Here is a 12,724-nt window from a genome sequence, read left to right as displayed (position 1 = left end):
AACACTATCAAGAAGACTTCTGCTAGGCCCTCCTGCGCTAGTTTAAAGAGATGCTATTGGGATTTGCAGTTGCTGAGGGCAACCATTCCAATGCTAAACTCAGTAACCATGAATTACTAACAGCATTTTCTATGTGTCTGGAGTCCACTGGATCATCAGCAAGTGGAGTTTATTTCAAGACTTCCTTGACAACGGGAATCATTAGCCACCATTCTGACCAGTGGAGTAAGAGGAATTGATCCCCAGGGCTCCTTGAGTTATCTAAGCGTGTACATTTCTATTGTGAAGTGTAGTAGACGTGTCACCAACAAGTACATGAGGTTGTTTTTTTTGTTTGTTTGTTTTCATTGCTTTGAAAAAAAGACAGAGAGAGAGAGAGAGGGAGACATCGATGTGATGGGACTGAACCTGCAATTTGGCTATATGCCTGCCTGACCGGAAATCAAACCCCTGACCCTTTGATCTATGGGACCAAGCTCCAACCAACTGAGCCACACCAGCCAGGACATATACCTGAGGTTTTGAAGCAGATTCTTCATCAAGACTCTCCTCTTCCTCTTCTTCCCTGGCAAACTGCATTGCATGTTAAGTAGCTCTGAATAAGCAATTGAGCGATGTGTAGTGACTCTCTTGCATGGTGACTAAAGTCCATCCTTTGTTGCCCAGATCTGGTTTTTGTTGGTTATTTTAAGGAAATTGTTGACCAGACTCAATCTATGTGTTTATATTTCCTTCATGTTCTTCAGTAAAAAATTTGTGTAAAAATATTACATATTGATATATATTCAGAGAGTGAAAAAAATGTGATGTGATAAAGTCTAAGTAACTTATTTAAAACTTTTTTTTAAAGACTTTATTTATTTATTTTTAGAGAGGGTAAGGGAGGGAAAGAAACATCAATGTGTGGTTGCCTCTTGAGCGCCCCCTACTGGGCAGCTGGCCCACAACCCAGGCATATGCCCTGACTGGGAATAGAACTTGGGACCCTTTGATTTGCAGGCCAGTGCTCAGTCCACTGAGCCAGCCAGAGAAGAGCTAAATAATTCAGATTGGGGTTATGAGTAGGGCTTTTGATGACTTGCTATTTATTTATTTATTTATTTATTATTTAACAATTCCATTTTTATTACCTCTCCATTTCAAAGTAGTTCATGACCAGCACAGTTCTTTTCTTTCCTTCTTTCCTTCTTTCTTTCCTTCTTTCTTTCCTTCTTTCTTTCTTTCTCTTTCTTTCTTTCTTTCTTTTTTTCTTTCTTTTCTTTACTTCTTTTTCTTTTTCTTTCTTTAATAAATGAAAGTATTCCTTTTTTTTTCAATAAATGAAAGTATTCCTTTAAGAAAAAGGGACTGTTCTTTCAAATAGGTAAGCAGAATTTCCTAATTATATCTTCCCTTTCTCCTGTTGAGACCCAAAATAATACCCTAGAAAAAAGAGAATCTTAGCCTCTCTCATTCCTGCTCTGGGATGAGGCCGACATTCTCTTCACTGATCATTTGATCTTGGGGTCATCCTTCAAGGCTGATTCTAATGTTTTCACATCACAGATGCTCATGCTGCCATCCATGACAGTAGTGCTGAACTGCATGCACTTAGCCTTGCCCAAGCTGAGCTCCGGGATGTGGCCAACGCTGTTTTTATGCAGCTAGCCCAGGCCCACCCCAGTGGTCACACTGCCCTCACAGCTCACATTCTTGTCGAGGCTCTAGCGCTGTGAGCTTTCCTTGGGCACATCCAGCTGCCCACCCAAGCTCAGCATCCCCACAGCGCTGGCATAAGTAAAAAGCACCGGGAAGCAGTCGTGGCCCATGGCCACCAGACTGTTTTCTGTGGTGAAGGTCAGCGCCAGCAGCAGCAGCATTTCAGATCTGGGTCAGAGTCATTTTGACCACCTTTTTGTCAGTATAGGCTGGATGGGCGCATGTTGCTTTTGCGGCTGACCCAGGCCTCTTGGCTTCATATGGCATATACCCAGCTGCCACTACTGCTGGACTCAAGCCTCAGCTCCCTGAAGGGCACTCTGCAGTCCTGGGGAGTGAGTGCTGGGCACTCCTCCACCTCCTGGTGTAGGTTGAGAAGATCCAGCACCTGAAGCCTCAGGAACTGTTGGCCAAGAGCTCATTGTTGGGGTGCCTGTGCAGATGGAGGACAGTGGTGCAAATGTGCATCTTGATGTACTTTCATATCCACCAGTCATTTTCCTGCTGAAAAAAGCAAATGGAGATGACACAGGAGCCACTGCCCACACCATACTTGTTCTTTGGGGACCCAGCGCACGCAATGAGCAGCCAAGTTGATCCACAGGATGATGAGCAGCGGTCCTTTAATGTCTACATGTAGGCGTTGAGGCCTGTCTGATATGTCTAGATGTAGTTACTCTTGGGGGCCTGGCAATGCCTTTCACCTGCCCCTAGTGTTCCTTGAGCTTGTGCATCTTCTAATGGTTGGGGCAGATGTCAGTCTGCATGAAGTCATTGTTCCAGGCATGGCAGCCGATGAACTCCACCAGGAAGCTGGGTAAGCCGTAATTTCTCAGCCTCTCTGGGTGCCCTGCCACAGACTCTGGGCAGATGACATGCCGTACGGGCCCTGGGACTGCAGCCACTTCCTCCAATGGGCTTCAGTTTAAACTGAAATCTGGTCTTAGCCAGTGTGGCTCAGTTGGTTGGAGCGTCATCCCCTACCCAAAGGTTATAGTTCAATTCCCAGTCAAGGCACATACCTAGGTTGAGGGTTCCATCCCCATTCTGGGGCCTGGACAGGTACAATCCCCAGTCTGGGTGTGTACAGGAGCAACCAATAGATGCTTTTCCCTCTCCCATTAATGTTTTTTTTTTCTCTCTCTTCCTCTCTCGTTAAAAGCAATGGGAAAAAACAGTTCAGATGAGGATAAAAATAATAAATAGACTGAAATCTGAGTGTTAAGCTAGTAATGGGAAGATAAAAGGAATTTCCCATTTTAAGTTCACAGAGAACATTTCCTGCAAAGGCACTTAAGGCAGGCATCTGCCTTTTGTCTGCTTTTTTCTTTTAGTAATATTGTAGGAGAATTAACCTCATAGACTTTGGGTGGCTTGATTTTTTTCTTAAGATTTAGTTAATTTATTTTTTTAGAGAGAGGGGAAAGATGGGATAGAGAGAAACATCCAGGTGTGAGAAAAACATCAATTGGTTGCCACTCACAAGCCTCCAACTAGGGACCTAGCTTACAACCCAGGCATGGGCCCTAACCACGAATCTGATGGGGGACCTTTTGATTTGCAGAAAGATGCCCAATCTACAGAGTAAGTGGCTCAACTTAATGGGAGATTAGTTCTCCTGAACTCTTATTTACTTTGTTTTTAAAAGATTTTATTTATTTATTTTTAGAGAGAGGGGAAGGGATGAGGAAGGAGAGAGAGAGAAACATCCATGCATGAGAAAAACATCAATGTATTGCCTCTTGTAGGCACTGACTGGGGACTGAACCTGCAACCCAGGCATGTGTCCTGACCAGGAGTCCAACCAATGACCTTTCACTTTGTGGAGGACTCCCAACTAACTGGTCAAGAAAGTTCTCCTGAACTTTTATATGGAGGCTTGTCCTCACTTCCTCTGGTTTTCCTCCTATTGATTTTGAGTTGTGTAGCCTTTCTTCTGAGATATCCTGTCTTTGGTGCTCATCCTCCTCTTTTATCATGATCCTTTCTTTCCCTTAGCTCTCTTGCCCCCTGTGTGCCCAATCCCACGTGCCACATTTCCTTCAGTATGAGGCTTGCCCTGGATGGAAGACCCCTACCCAGTTCTGAGAGACTTGCTGTCCTGCAGCCTTCATCACAGGTCCCTTGTCTTTCTCATTTGGGCACTGGGCAAGTCTCCTGCTCTTCAGTGGCCACCTGTGTCTGGTGGTGATCATGGTGGTTCCTCAGGGCTTTTTTGTGCTTGGCCCATGAGATGCCAGTGTCTGCCCTCTGCTTCTCCTGTGCAGCTGCCAGTGCCTGAAGTTCTCAGGTGTTGGGTGCTTTGTCCTCACCCTTTTTTTATTTTGGTGTTTGTGAAGATAGCTTGTCACCTAGTTTCACTTACAATAAAACTTTTTTTGTAACTTTTTTTACAAAAAAACTTTTTTACTTACAAAAAAACTTAATTTTTAAAAAAATTTTGTTTTCTAGCTTCTCTGTTTTTATGTGGAGATTTTGTGAGATCCCAAACTAGGCTACTTGCTACTGCCACATCCCTGGGTCTCTCTTTTAAAGATCACAGAAAGACAGAGTCTCTCCTCTCTCTTTGACTATTAATCCTCCGGGCAAGGAATTGGCACAGCAGTATGAGCTAACTCACTTATGAATCAATTTTCTTTTAGTCTGCCATCTGCAAGAAAAATGGAACCCTGCATGTTCTCATGGTCACTCTCCAGCTGCAGCCAGGTGACTGCCCGTTTCTCTTCTCCATGGAAGCAGTCCTGCCCCACCTGCCAAGACCCAGCTTTATTACAGGCAGAAACACCTGCTCCTGACTCAAAGAACCCTGCTCTCCAGTGAGACTCCTGATGGAGTTTGAGCAGTAAAGCAATCCTTCCAGGCAGAAATAAGTTTCCATTTCTTTGAGTTTTATTTTAAAGAAAAATCAGTTGTTTCCCTTCCCTCACATTGCTTGGCCTCTTAAATCAACATATCTAAATTTACCTGGCACATCTGTGATTACAAAACAGGTATTAAAAAGGAGTAACTATTAGATTTGGACAGTTGGGCAGTGTCTTAAATGTGTTACCCATTTCTCTATTAGACCTGATTTTAAAAAAAGTTCTGTTTCTATATATGGAAGTCTCACTTTTGTACCCAAAGAATTTTTTTTTAAATGCAATCTTTTTCAGTTTATTTATTGGATTTATTGGTGTGACACTGGTTAGCAAAATTATACAGGTTTCTGGTGTACAGTTCTATAACACATCATTTATACACTGCATTGTGTGTTCACTACCCCAAGTCAAGTCTCTGTCCATCACCATTCATACCCCCTATACTGTCTTCCGCCTCCCCTGCCCACCTCCCCTTGACAGTCACCACACTGTTGGACATGTCTATGAGTTTTTTCCCTTTGGTAAAATAGTTTTCTTAACCCCTCCACTTCCACCCCTCAGCCCCCCAGTAATCACCCCAACAGCTGACAGTCTGCTCTCTATCTATGAATCTGTCATTTCTTGCTTTTTAGTTCATTAAAAAATGCAATTTGTTATTCTTTAATGTCATTTTTAAACTATATAATGGCAGAAGGAAAAGGAAAACTACATAAGAAGAATGAAATTACAGATTCCCTAATTAAAGAGATCTAGTGGCAACACACTTAAAAACTATTGTTCTGGAGTCATTTTGCAGTCATGAGACTCCTATTTCAAATTGGAAGTCAAAGATTACCCTGGCCAAGTAATCAATATACAGTTTGGAGGGAAATGGTTGGATATGGTCTCTTCGATTCTTTGGGGTGGATGGGTGAGGGTTCTCCCTCATGCATGTGCTACATGTCCTATAATCCTGCAACAACCTACTGATTCTGGTCTCAGCATAAACACAAGGAAGTAAAGCCAAAGATCGTATGGCAGAAAATCACCACAGTTTCTGATCCAACAGCATTTGTGGCACCTGAGAATTTACATTTTAAGAAGTTCCCAGGTGGAGTTGCTGCAGCTGCTGCAGATGATGATGCTTCCACCAAGGCCTCAAAGCCTCTCATCTGTCTATTCCAGAGCCTCTCTGCCAGGTGGCTCAGTGGGAAAGCCTACTGACTGGCTGTCAGGTCCAGCTCTTCCTCTTGCTGGGCAGTGGCCACCTGTGCAACAGGTACCCTCCTCACTGCCCATTGATACTTTTCCTTTGTAGTAGGACCTTTTCCTTAAATTGTCATGACTCAACTTCTGCTGTAGTATTTCAGACCTCAAATGTAATAAAATTTTAAATGGAACAAACTGGTAATGAATAAAGCAGTAATGAACTACAAGTCTTTGTATTTAGAGACCATTTGGTGCCAATGTGACCAGCATATGCAAAATAGAGCTGAGGAATATGAAAGGGTCATATTTTTTCTTTCTTATTATTCCAACCTGTCAGAGTCCATAGAGGATGCATTTACTTGTGATATTAATTTCTTAACCATCTGTCCTCCTTATTTTTTGCATAGTGCAATGTGAGCTATTTTTGTTTAAATTATACTTTCAACTGCCAGCAAAATAAGCATAAGAGTTTGCATGTCTCAGCTATGTTAAAAGAAAATGTTTACTATTTGGGGAGAAAGAAAGCTAACAAAATGTAACTATATATTAGAGTAAATTAATATAATTAAATTGTAGCTTTTAATGAAGCAAGTCAATGTGATCATTAAAAGTGAGAATTACAAGTAAAATACTTATTAACTACATAGAAGACTGCATGATCAAAATTTTCTAAAAGTTTGTGATGGATCTGATTATTTATATACCCTGTGAATTTCTGTACAAAAATATTAAATGTTTGGTACAAGCTATATAATTATATTATAAATTAAATCAATGACTTCTAGTAGTTGTGCAGCAGCATGGAGGAAGCAATTATCAAGAATGTACCCTTGTGAATAAACCCTCAACTTCCAGCCAAGATGGAAGTGTAGGTAGATACACTTTGCCTCCTCGCACAACCAAAATAAGGAGAACAACAAATTTAAAAACAAAAAATAGCCAGAACTGCCAGAAAAATCAAACTGTATGTATGTCTGACAACCAAGAAGTTAAAGAAGAAACATGCATCCAGACCAGTAGGGAGGATGGAGATGGGAAGCCAGGGTGGAGACAGCCAGCGAGGGTAGAGAGGATGTGTGGCAGGTGGCAACTGGTGGACCAGGCAGTCCCACATTTACATGCAGATACATTGCAAGGAACAGCCAGGGAGCACAACAGACTGCACAATCCAGGGTTCCAGTGCGGGAAAAGAAAGCCTCAAAATCTCTGGCTGTAAAAATCTGTGGGTGTTGTGGCTGCAGGAGAAACTCCCAGCCTCACAAGAGAGTTCATTGGAGAGACCCACAAGGTCCTAGAACATACATAAACTCACCCACCCAGGAATCAGCACTAGAAGAGCCCAATTTGCTTGTGGGTATTGGAGGAAGTAACTGAAAGCCGGCCAAGAGCTGAGCAAGCAGTATTGTTCACCCTGGAACCCTGCCCCCACATACAGCGCCCCAGTGCAGCAACCTGGGTTGCCCTGCCCTAGCCAATACATAAGTCTCCACCCCTTCCATTATAACAGGCATGCTCAGACAAAGAAATATGGCCCAAATGAAAAAACAGATCAAAGCTCCAAAAAAGATGAAGCGAAAGCCAACCTACCAAATGCAAAGTTCAAAACACTGGTAATCGGGATGCTCACAGAAATGGTTGAGTATGGTTGCAAAATAGAGGAAAAAGTGAAGGCAATGCAAATGAAATAAAGAAAAATATACAGGGAACCAACAGGAAAGGGAAGGAAACCAGGACTCAAGTCAAAGATTGAGAGCAGAAAGAAGAGAAAAACTTTGAACCAGAACAAAATGAAGAAACTAGAGGTCAAAAAAATGAAGAGTGACTTAGGAACCTCTGAGATAACTTTAAACATTCCAACATCCGAATCACAGGGGTGCCAGAAGGAGAAGAGGAAGAGCAAGAAATCGAAAACTTATTTCAAAAAATAATGAAGGAGAACATCCTCAGTCTGGCAAAGGAAATAGACTTCCAGGAGATCCAGGAAACTCAGAGAGTCCCAAAGACTCTCTGATCAAGGGAGCACACACCAAGGCACATCATAATGACATTATCCAAGATTAAAAATAAGGAGAGAATCTTAAAAGCAGCAAGAGAAAGGAGAATGTTACCTACAAAGGATTTCCCATAAGACTATGAGCTGATTTCTCAAAGGAAACCTCACAGGCAAGAAGCGGTTGGAAAGAAGTATTCAAAGTCATGAAAGACAAGGACCTACATCCAAGATCTCTCTATTCAGCAAAGCTATTATTTAGAATGGAAAGGCAGTTAAAGTGCTTCCCAGATAAGGTCGTGTTAAAGGAGTTCATCATCACCAAGCCCTTATTATATGAAATGTTAAAGGGATTTGTCTAAGAAAAAGATCAAAAACTGTGAACAGTAAAATGACAACAAACTCACAACTATCAACAACTGAACCTAAAGAAAAACAAAGACAAACTAAGCAAACACCTAGAACAGGAAGAGAATCACTGAAATGGAGATGAAGCAGTGAGGGGAGAATGGGGGAAATGTACAGGGAATAAGAAGCATAAATAGTAGGTACAAAATAGACAGTGGGAGGTTAAGAATAGTATAGGAAATGGAGAAGTCAGAGAACTTATATGTACAACCCATGGACATGAACTAAGTTGGGGGGATTCCTGTGGGAACAGGGGTGCAGGGTGGAGGGGAATAAAGGAGAGAAAAAAATGGGACAACTGTAATAGCATAATCAATAAAATATATTTTTAAAAAATAATGCACCTTTGTGGAGAAAAAAAATCTACTAGAGAAAATAAAAGGCATGGAAATAAATGTAAAATTATTTTGATACAAGATTTCTAAACAATTAGCAAGGAATGTTTATCAGAAATCTTTTTTTGCATGTTTTATCATACTTCAAATTATGCAAAGAATATTGCCTTTTATCAATGCCAAGGTGAGGAGAAATAAATTTTGCATGTTACTAGGAGGAATAAAAATAATGAGTTAAAAAGCAGATCATCTTTAAGGAAGATTCTTGGCACATTCAGAGCCTGCAGAAGCAGTAGTGACTTTTTGGACAATCCTTGCTCACTAAGCACCCCCAGGGTCCACCCCTCAGATGTGAGCTTTTTTGTGGTCTCTGGTTGGAGGGAGAGAAGAATCAAAGGATCAGACAGTAAAATGTGTTGAGAAAGACAACCTTAAATTCACAGTCACAGGTGAATTTTAAATGGAATTCTACATCTTTTTATTTACTGATTTTAGAAAGAGAGGGAGAGGAAGGGAGGGAGAAAGAGAGAGAAAGGGCAACATCGATTTGTTGTTCCACTTATTTATGCATTCATTGGTTGATTCTTGTATGTGCCCTGACCAGGGATTGAACCCACAACTTTGGTGTATTGGGACGAAGATCTAACCAACTGAGTTACTCAGCCAGGGCTGGAATCCTACATTTTAATTGTCATACTTAGGGTATAGGTGTTACTCAGTCTTCCTTGTAAAAGAAAACCTGCATTCCCAAAGTGTTAGTCAGCTTAGGTTGGTGTAACAAATAAAACAGACTGGGTGTTCAAACATTAGAAGTTTATTTCCTCACAGTCTGGAGGTTGGAAGTTCGAGATCAAGGTGTCAGCAGTGCTGGCTTCTCCTGAGGCCTCTCTCCTTGGCTTGCAGACAGCCATCTTCTCTCTGTGTCTTCACATGGTTGTCTCTCTGTGCATGTCTGTGTCCTAATCTCATCATATAAGGACACCAGTCATATATGAGTGGAGCCCACCTTAATGACTTCACATTGCATTAATTATCTTTGTAAAAACAGTATCTCCAAATACAGTCACAATACATGAATTTGGCAGGGGTGGGGTATAGAGAGCAGGGTGTTATGGCAGCCTTACAAAACTAATACACACAGTTTCTAGATGGGAGTGACCTGAAGAAGCCTCTGCCAGAAAGTGAGTTCATGACTCAGCAACCGTACCAGGTGCCCTGCCGCCCAAAGGGGACAAACTCCAGTCAGTTGTTAACTACTCATGTAGGGTATTTTTGGTTATTTAGGGGAATGAGAGTCCTTTATAGGCATTCTACTTCTAATGAACAAGATGATATTAAATTTAAAATGTTTAGCAGCAGCTACATCACTGTTGCTGATGAGACACAATGTCTTTGATTAAAAACCAGTGGTGTTTCCTGCAGTATGAGAAAGCTCATATGTAGCAAACACTGCAGAGTTCCCTGGAACAGAATTCTTGTGTGCCTGCACCTGTGGGCAGGACTGTATTCGAACTGTCTGTAAACCGTCAAACCTCCCTGTTAGTGCTTTTGTACTGAGCACTCCAGTGAGCACAGACATGTTTAGAACTGCGGCCCCTCATGGTATAATGAGTTCTTTGCATCTTAATTCACAGGAGCACACAGTGTTTCTGCCTGAAAACAGAGGCAAGCAGGCTTCCCAGGAAGGCAGAGAGGTGAAGTGGCAGCGGGTGAACAGCAGGATCAGGAAGCATCCTTCCTGTGAGTGGTCTGGGGCATGGGTGCCAAAGATGCAGAAACAGCATCACCACCAAGAGGACCTTTGTGGCAGCTATTCCTAAAGTGCATCCTGGACCAGCCGCATGAGCATCAACTGGGAATGTCCTGCAAATGCAGATTCCTGGGCCCCACCCCAGATCCACCGAATCAGGAACCTGATTGTGGGGCCTGCCACTCAGTGTTTAAACAGGCCCTCGAGGTAGTGTTGCAAGGTAGAGCAAATAAAAGTGCAGGACACAGTTAAATTTGAATTTTAGATATGGAATGAATAATTTTTAGTATAAGTATACCCCAAATATCTCATGGAACATACTTATACCAAAGCAATGGTTTATTGTTTATCCAAAATTCAAAATTAATGGGGGTCCTATATTTGATCTGACTGCTCTACTTCCAGAGGATTCTGAAGCATGCCAAGGTTTGGGAACCACTGGCATAGAGACTTTGTCTAAGTCAAAAACCCTGTTCCAGCATCTCCCACGATGAACTCAAAAAGTCTTATTTCTTTATATTCCTCCTCATTTTTATCTCTCTCAGTCCCTTTTATAACTACTGACTCTATTTCTGAATCTGAGTGCTAGGTTATCCAAATTGAACAGACAAATGTAGTTGGATTTTCATCTTGTATCTAATGAAAGAATTGAAATATAAGATGTCATTGGGGAGGAGGACAATGGTCCCATTATAGCATTTGCCAGCTAATGTGCTCTCACTTCCTCCTCATCTCTGTCCTTATGTACCTCATAGCACTTTGGGTTAAGATTTGTTCTGGTTACCACTATTACCTGAAAGTATTACTTTTTGTTCACGTTAAGGTAGACTTGAGAGCATCACTATGGCCTCCCCGCACCCCCCACCAAGGTTCTCCCAAAGGAGCATAAATGTCATGTTGGGCACATAGTAATCTCTTTGATCACTCTTGTTATTAAAATGTACCATGAAACAGCACATTTCTGGAATACAGACATTTCAGCCAAGCATTATATTATTATTTCTTCTTATTTTTTGTTTTTATATTTTCATTTTTTATACTATTATTTCTTTTACTATAAAAGTCACACACCATCATGGAGGGATGTAGGTCTCAGGTGTACTGGTGTGAACCTTAAACAGCGGACAACACCGGGCATATGCTGATCAGCTGTCCTGGCACCTACTCAGGGGCGAGTTTAGAAGTCTGGAAGGGGGTCACAAAGCATGTGTGTGAAATTCTGAAAGGAAGAAACAGTTATTGACCATAAAGCTTTGTATGCAAGATTGGTAGGTGATTTGTGCAACTGAAGGAAGTTGTCTGTGACCCTCACAGTCATCCTCTGTGTACCTGGTTCTTGTAACTTCTTGTCCAATTCTTTGTCCATTCTCTCACTTACATTTCCTGTGCCTTTTCACGAGTGGCTTCTGAGTCCATTCAGGGATTATGTAAAGATGTCCCTCAAATGAAAACTATTTATCTATTAGGCATTTGTTAATTGCTTATGGCTAAGTCGGACAGAGGTTAATTGTGCATACCCTGACCAGCATACCAGCTTGCTCAAGTTCACAAGTGCATTCATCAGACCCTCAAAAATGGCTTGTTCCATGTTTTGCCTCTGGTTCCATGCCTCCACATGTACATAGTCATCAAGAGCCATTCAATTCAAAGTAAAGGAGAACCCCAAGCTAAAAAAATGTCAAAGAATGTGCTTTGTTTTAATTCCAGGTTGGACTCTGAGCCCTGTGGAGCTACTTACTGTTAAAAGACAAAACCTTAGATACAAGAGGCACAGAAATGGAATGTCATATTGTTTATGACAGACAATAACTAAACAACCAAGGCTGATTTAATTGCTATTGTTTTTTAAATTGAGATATAACATTATATTAGTTTTAGGTGTACAACATAGTGATTTGATATACACATATATTGAAGTGATTACCACAATAAGTCTAGTTAGCATTCATCTCCACACATACATTTTTTTTTTTGTGATGAGAACTTTTAAGATCTACTCTTAGAAGTTTTCAAATATACAATACAGTATTTAACTATAGTTACCATGCTGTACACTATATCCTCATAACATTTATTTCATAACTGGAAATTTGTACCTTTTTACCTCCTTACTTTACCCACCCCCAACCCACTACCTCTGGCAACCACCAATCTGTTCTTTGTATTCCTGAGTTCATTTTTTTTAAAAATTCCATATATAAATGAAATCATACAGTATTTGTCTTCCTCTTTCTTGTTTATTTCTTAGCACAATGCCCTCAAGGTCCATTCATGTTGTCTCAAATAGCAGGATTTCCTTCTTTCTCATGGCTGAATCCTATTCCACTACATGTATATACCTCATCTTCTTTATCCATTCTTCTATTAATAGACACTTAGATTATTTCCATATTTTGGCTATTGTAAATAATGCTGCCATAAACATCAGGGTGCAAATATCTTTTAGGTTAGTGATTTCATTTTCTTCAGATAAATACCCAGAAGCAGAATTGCTGGA

General features: G+C 41.1%; 1 pseudogene; it reads right to left on the bottom strand.

The window, feature by feature from the left end:
* Positions 1-1,490: 1,490 nt before the first annotated feature.
* The window catches only part of LOC129082264 (actin-related protein 2/3 complex subunit 1B-like), a 60,355-nt pseudogene continuing 49,121 nt past the window's right edge, over positions 1,491-12,724 (bottom strand).

The sequence above is a fragment of the Pteronotus mesoamericanus genome, unplaced genomic scaffold (genome assembly GCF_021234165.1).
Source record: "Pteronotus mesoamericanus isolate MK-2021 breed Mesoamerican mustached bat unplaced genomic scaffold, CSHL_Meso_final scaffold_125, whole genome shotgun sequence".
NCBI classification, from domain to species: domain Eukaryota; kingdom Metazoa; phylum Chordata; class Mammalia; order Chiroptera; family Mormoopidae; genus Pteronotus; species Pteronotus mesoamericanus.
This window is presented reverse-complemented; position numbering and strand designations above follow the sequence as displayed.